We start from the raw sequence: 6,583 nt of genomic DNA, 5'->3' as shown, positions 1-6,583 counted from the left end.
ATATTACGACAAGGAAAAAATGCTATAAATAAAGAAAACAATAATTATATATTACTGATTACTCAAATAAAAAACAAAACAATTACCAGGGTTTTCAGTATTTGAAAAATACATAGTAGATTTTACTATTTTCTCATATTCCTGTACATTTAAAACTGGATAAAGCTATGAGTAGCTTTTAAATTTACCCACTAAGATTACTAATTATAGATAATCTCATCATGTGTATGTGGCTTTTATCTTTATTTGTTCATCACTAACATATAATTTAAGGGAGCCCTAAAGATTTATCAGAAACTGTGTACTTAAATTCTTAACTCTTCACTCTGCTTCTTTACACAGTCTTTGCAACTTCTCATTAGCAAAGTTTCTATAAACTCTGAAATGTACATACTTAGTAGTACATGCTACCAGAAATATTATATACTTTATCGAAAAATTTTATGACCTACCAGTCTTAATTTTGCATATATAAGCAAATCCCAAAATGAAACATATTTAAAACATTAAAACTTTTAACAAACCTTAACATTTGCTGCAATGATCATTATGACAGGTGCCTTGTGTAGAATAATTGAATTCCTCCTCCTACACATCTCATGAACAACAAATATCTGGAATTATTTTGTTTTTGGCATGTCAATATTGACTTTATTCTTAAATGTGTGCTTATGTAAGAAATACATGGTTGCAAAATTTCACAATCTTTTGAACTTACTTTTTGTTGAATTGTCTAGTTTAAGACAATCAATTACACTTTATATATAAAAAATGTTCTGTGCTCAATTTGGCTGCACATACACTAAAATTGGAACATACAGAGAAGCTTAGCATGGTCCCTGCACAAGGATGACACGCAAATTAATGAATCATTCCATATTTTTACACCAACAGATGCTGGATGGGATGTGACCAGAAGGGAAGCCTACTGCACTCTTGGTGGGAGTGTAAACTTGTTCATCCATTTTGGAAAGCGGTTTGGAGCTTCCTCAAAAGACTCCATATAGAGCTCCCCTATTACACAGCAATCCCACTTTTGGGCATTCACCCAAATGATCTCAAATAAGTCCATACTAAAACTACCACCACAACAACGTTTATTGTAGCATTATTTGCCATAGCTAAGATACGGAACCAACCCCGATGCCCCTTAGTAGAAGAATGGATCAAGAAAACGTTCTGTGTGTGTGTGTGTGTGTGTGTGTGTGTGTGTGTGTGTCTGTGTGTGTGTGTGTGTGTGAATGTATACTTACACAACCACTTTGGAAAGCAATCTGGTAAGTCCTCAGAAAGCTAATTATTGACCTTCCTTATGGCTCACTCATACCACTTCTAGGCATCTATTCTGAACAACAGGTACCAATATTCAAGGACACATGCACCTCCATGTTTATTGCAGCACTGTTCACAATATACAGGATATGAAAACAACCCATATGTCCCACCAGAGATGAATGGATCCAAAAACTGTGGTAACTATACACAACGGAATATTTTCCAGCCATTAGAAAGACAAAATAATGGCATTGGCAGGGAAATCAATCAAGCTACAGGAAATCATGTTGAGCGAGGTAAGACAAAAGCAAAGAGACAAACAGCACATGGTCTCCATGGTAATTGGATGTTAAATTCAAAATGTAAGGTGATACAACAAAATTAACAACACTTAAGAAACCAAGGACTTCCACTCATCTGGTCGAATCACTACTAAATTTCCCCATTCTGCTGATCATATTTGCACACTGAAGGGAAACCAGGAAGACGACACAGAAGTAGAGGGAATCAGGGAAAAACATACAACAGTGGGATCCATCAGCTGCACTGGACATTGACCAAAATGAACTAAGCAACTCAATGTCACTGAAGAGAAGGAGGGAACAAGTGGGAAAGAGGGAACAGCAGACGCTATGCAAAACAAAAGAAATATACATATTTCAAAACAAAAAACTATACATATGGAAGAAATAACTCTATTGCAAAGCTCATAGAACTCATAAGTATTGTAGACCATGATAGACAATTTGCTCCATCAAAGTTAGAATGTGTTTGTGACTTTAACTAAGCATCACTATCCCACAATTTGGTGAAATATGGGAAATTATGTAATGATTTAATCACAATAAAAACATCTGAAAAAATGATGAAGGTGGAAAACTAAGTTGCTCTAAAAAACAAAAAAGGAAAATGTTCTGTGTGTATATGTGTGTACACACACACATATACTATATATATACATATATATATGTATATATATTAATTCTATGCCTCCATCAGAAAGAATGACATCGCCCAATTTTTAGGAAATGGAAAGACTTGGAAAAAAATTATATTAACTGATGTAAGCCATGTCCAAAGAAACATAGGTCCCATGGTATCCCTTATTTGCAATGACTAGTATATGTCTGGGATAAGCAGAAAAGTTGAAAAGCTATGTGTATAGGACTACATAAGTAGATGTTAAGCTAAATGACCCCCAAGATAGAGACACAAGTGTTTTTTTCTTTCTTGCTGTTGTTTCTCACATATGTACTTATTACTTTGCTCATGTAACTATAACCATTCTGTACAGTATTTTTACAAGAAAAAATGTATAAAAATGTTTTGAGATGGAAGAGTTTATTTTGCCTATTTTACCCAAATAATATCGTTAACAAATAAATTAATGCAAAACATTGATATGAAGATATTTTGAAAAAGTGAGTGTGTGTGCATTCCTGCGTGTTGGCATGCTCAGAGTTTGAAATCAGGGCTTCAAGGTCTCACTATGTCTTTCTCTCTAGATTGGTGAGCTACTATATGAGCTACATCTCCATTCCTGACCCTTTGTTAGTTCATTAAAATTTTTGAAAAATAATCTCATGAATTTATTTTGCCCTGATTGGCTTCCAAATGTTATCCACAGATCTCAGGCCCCTGAGTAGGTATCCCAAGTAGTTAGGATTACAGGTGTGACAAACCAGCACAAGGCTTTCAGAATAATTTTGAAAGTAGAAGAAAATTTACTTCACAGTGGCCTGTTTTATCATTTCCTAGTTTTAAAGCATTTTGGAGTGATTATATGTGATTTTTTTCATTCTTGAATTCTTAAAATACAGTAAGTGATGATATTTAAAAGATTTAGTACTTTTTAAAAACGATACTGGAACTTTGAATAAAAAATAAAATAAAATATATGAGAGCAGCAATACAGGAGAGGCGACTAGGGGAAATACTGTAGTATCATAGAGTAGAAGAGCTGTGGAAAGGAGTAATTTTACATTAACATAGCAAGTAATAAACTAGCATACAGATTTTCAGCCTCATGTCAGTCATTAAAAAGTTTAAACAAAATGCATAATCAGCAAACCAATAGAGATAAAACAGAAAACTAAACAATTAAGATGAAGAGATGACTTGGACCAAGAATAACAAATGACACAATTAGGAAACAAATAACAAGCTGCTGGGCTGGGAAGGTGACTCTGTGGTAGAGTGCTTGCAGTGCATGCCTGCGGCCCTGGGTTTGATTCCCCAGCACCACATAAGCAAAAAGAAACAAGCCGGAAGTAGTGCTGTGTCTCAAGTTGTACAGCGCTAGCCTTGAGCTGAAATGCTGAGGCAGAGCGCCCAGGCCCAGAGTTCACGCCCCACGATCGGACCCAAAAAATAAAATTAAAAAAAAAAAACAAGCTAATAAGTTTAAAAATGATCACCCTTAATTCTATTGAGTTGTTTAGGTCACAATTTGTTAGAAGTATAATTCAAATCACAGTTTAATAGTATATCATTTTAATAATAGTTACATATTATTGATTTCTTAATATTGAATATTTAATATATAATTTTAATTTCCGCAGTTATAGAAAAGAAGAAAGTGAAAATAATTTTAATAATATATGTATGAATTGTAAAATTGAGAAGCATTAGAGTTTAAACAAATAACATATCATTATTGCTTCATTTCTGTAATTTAATGTAATAATTCAAAGTGTATTCTACACTTAGCACTAATCTTAACATCAAATAATAAATTATTGCACATGACTCTTGGTATTAGTTGGAAGGGTTCAGCACTGTGGTAAAATTCATACCGCATAGTACACGAGGGTATGAGCCCTCTCATATAGCTTAAATTGTGGAAATTTGATTTCTACATGCATGTTAAATTCTTGTCTAGGTGACATCTATAAAATTATTTACAATTATATATACGAGGACTGTTTCAGATGATTCTTGAAAGTCATATTCATTAATTAAATTTTTATTATTTCATACCAAATAAATATTTACAGAGAGACTGAATTTTTGTGTAGATGATGGTGTATGTGTGCCAGATTATATGTATTAAGGCTTATTTTGTATTCCTGACATTGTATCTAGAGTTGGATTTATTTGTCCATTATGGCTTAAGTGTATTATATTGGATATATGAAAGTAAACTGAATGTTTATTCCATTAATCCTTTGTCTAATCCCAATATAAATTATCCATGTGTTTAAAGTAATGAAAATAACAATAGATAAAAGCAAGATAAATCAGTCTGTGGCAGACAAATATTTACACCATTATTTTGAGAGTTGGTCCCCTTTTACACTACAGAATATTCTTGGGAATATGTGCTCCAGGCTGACCACAACTGAAGATTATTATGGTTTGATCTATCATAAGAGAAAGAAGGAAGGGTAACCTTCCTTCCAAATATCTGATCCCAGGAATGTGCTCTGCTATGTGGTGCATACTTGGAAATGAACATTTTTCACAGTCAACCTTGAAAAGCCATCTTGATAGATGACTTCTGTAAGTGGTTATAAAGCATTATTGATGGCTTTGCAAGGATGCCTGATTGCCTCATTTTGAGACAATTAACAGGAATTTAGTCAATTGTTCTTTGTATCTTTAGGCGAAAAACCCATTGACTCTAGGCCAGGGGATCACAGGGGCCCAGAGAAACTACTACCTTGAATAGCAATCCTAGACATCTAAAACAAAACACACACACACAAACACTCCAGTAAGCACAGCCAGGCAGGGTTGCTATCATAGCCTACATGAAGTCAAGCAAAAAACAGAAGCTGAGAATCATTTAGCTGATAACTAATATATTTTTTATGAGGCAGACTCAAATGAGACTCCAGAGAAAGGACAGAAAGACTGATCAGGGAGACTAAAATTGGTCACACAAAGATTGGAATGTAGAATTCCTTGTAGAACAAATAAATCATAGAACGCTTGTGCATGTAAGAACAAGAAAGAAAACCAAATTCCAGAAATGCACATTTTCTTAGAAGTCAGCTTAATCAATTATCAGTGCAAATCTTTGAACTCTTAAATATTTGACCACATGTGGGAAAAGGTTGAAAAGAAAGAAAATTTCATCACTCTATTAGGAAGTCCAATATCACATTAGGAAGTAATCAAGCACAGATTTGTAATAAAAAGAGAAAACAATTATTCAAAATGAGGGTTTCATTTCTTTTGATGTAAAAGTTCTTAAATTAGGTGCTAGCAAATACCGTACAATTGATCCAGTCCCCCAGCTGAGTTAATATTGATTGCAGTATTACCACATGAAGGAAAAGAGAAAATTTACAAATGTTTGATGAAATGAGGTGAAGGTGATGTGTTCTAATAGTAATATCTGAGGTTTAGACACAGGTGAAGAGGTGGATTTTCTTTTCTAAAAATCGTGCCAGTGAATCACAGCTGTAATCCTAGCTACTCAGGAAGCTGAGATCTGAGGACTACGGTTCAAAGACAGCCTGGGCAAGAAAGACTATTATTTCCATTTAACCATCAGAAAACCAGAAGTGACACTGTCGCTCAAGTGGTAGAGCACCCACCTTGAGTTGAAGAGTTCAGGAACAGTGCCCAAGTCCAGACTTCAAGCCCCTCAAACAGCAACAAGAAAAAAATCTCCTTTTCATGGACTAGTACATCTCTTCCTAAAATTCAACAAAGGAGCCATTTTATCACCCACTTCATTTAAGTCCTAATCTAGCTACTGCATATATATTGATTTGGTATCTTATATAAAACGGTTCATATTTGCGGAAACAAATACCAGCAGTGGTAACTTTTTTCCAGTCCTTGAACTATGGGCCTGAGCCCTGATCATGGTTATACTGGTAGCTTTCATGTGAGCTTGTTTGTTATTTATTGTATTACTGCCCATAAGGGGAATTACTGGGTCTTAAGGGAGATCTACATTTACTCTTTTCAGAAAACTCCGTACTGCATTCTACAGTGGTTGAACATGTTTAATTTCCCATCAACAGTGTAATCGAGTTCCCAATTGGCTACATCCATGCCAGCGTTTGCTATTGTTAGTTTTCTTAGTAATGGCCATTATAATGGACGAGGTAGAATCTGTCTTATTTACTTATAGATTTGTATGCATCTTCTAGCTACAATAAATGAATGAATCCATGAAATCTATATGGCTCTGAGTCTGCATTCCTTTCTCTTTTCTCTTAGTATAATTTTCCCAAACCTTTCATTTTCCTTACCACTGGTGAAAAGTCATCTTTCTGATGGGTGAATATAATTCCATTGTGTGTGTGTGTGTGTGTTTGTGTGTGTGTGAGTGTTTGTGTGTGTAAGATGA

General features: G+C 34.4%; 1 non-coding gene across 1 annotated transcript; it reads left to right on the top strand.

Moving 5' to 3' along the window:
• Positions 1-778: 778 nt before the first annotated feature.
• Positions 779-884, top strand: LOC122117537. Its single transcript, XR_006149188.1, has one exon. It is a non-coding gene; the product is annotated as a U6 spliceosomal RNA (small nuclear RNA).
• Positions 885-6,583: the final 5,699 nt, after the last annotated feature.

This window comes from Dipodomys spectabilis, unplaced genomic scaffold (genome assembly GCF_019054845.1).
Source record: "Dipodomys spectabilis isolate Male_0828 unplaced genomic scaffold, ASM1905484v1 ptg000143l, whole genome shotgun sequence".
Lineage (NCBI taxonomy): Eukaryota > Metazoa > Chordata > Mammalia > Rodentia > Heteromyidae > Dipodomys > Dipodomys spectabilis.
Note: the sequence above shows the minus strand (reverse complement) of the source record. Positions and strands in the feature narration are given on the sequence as shown.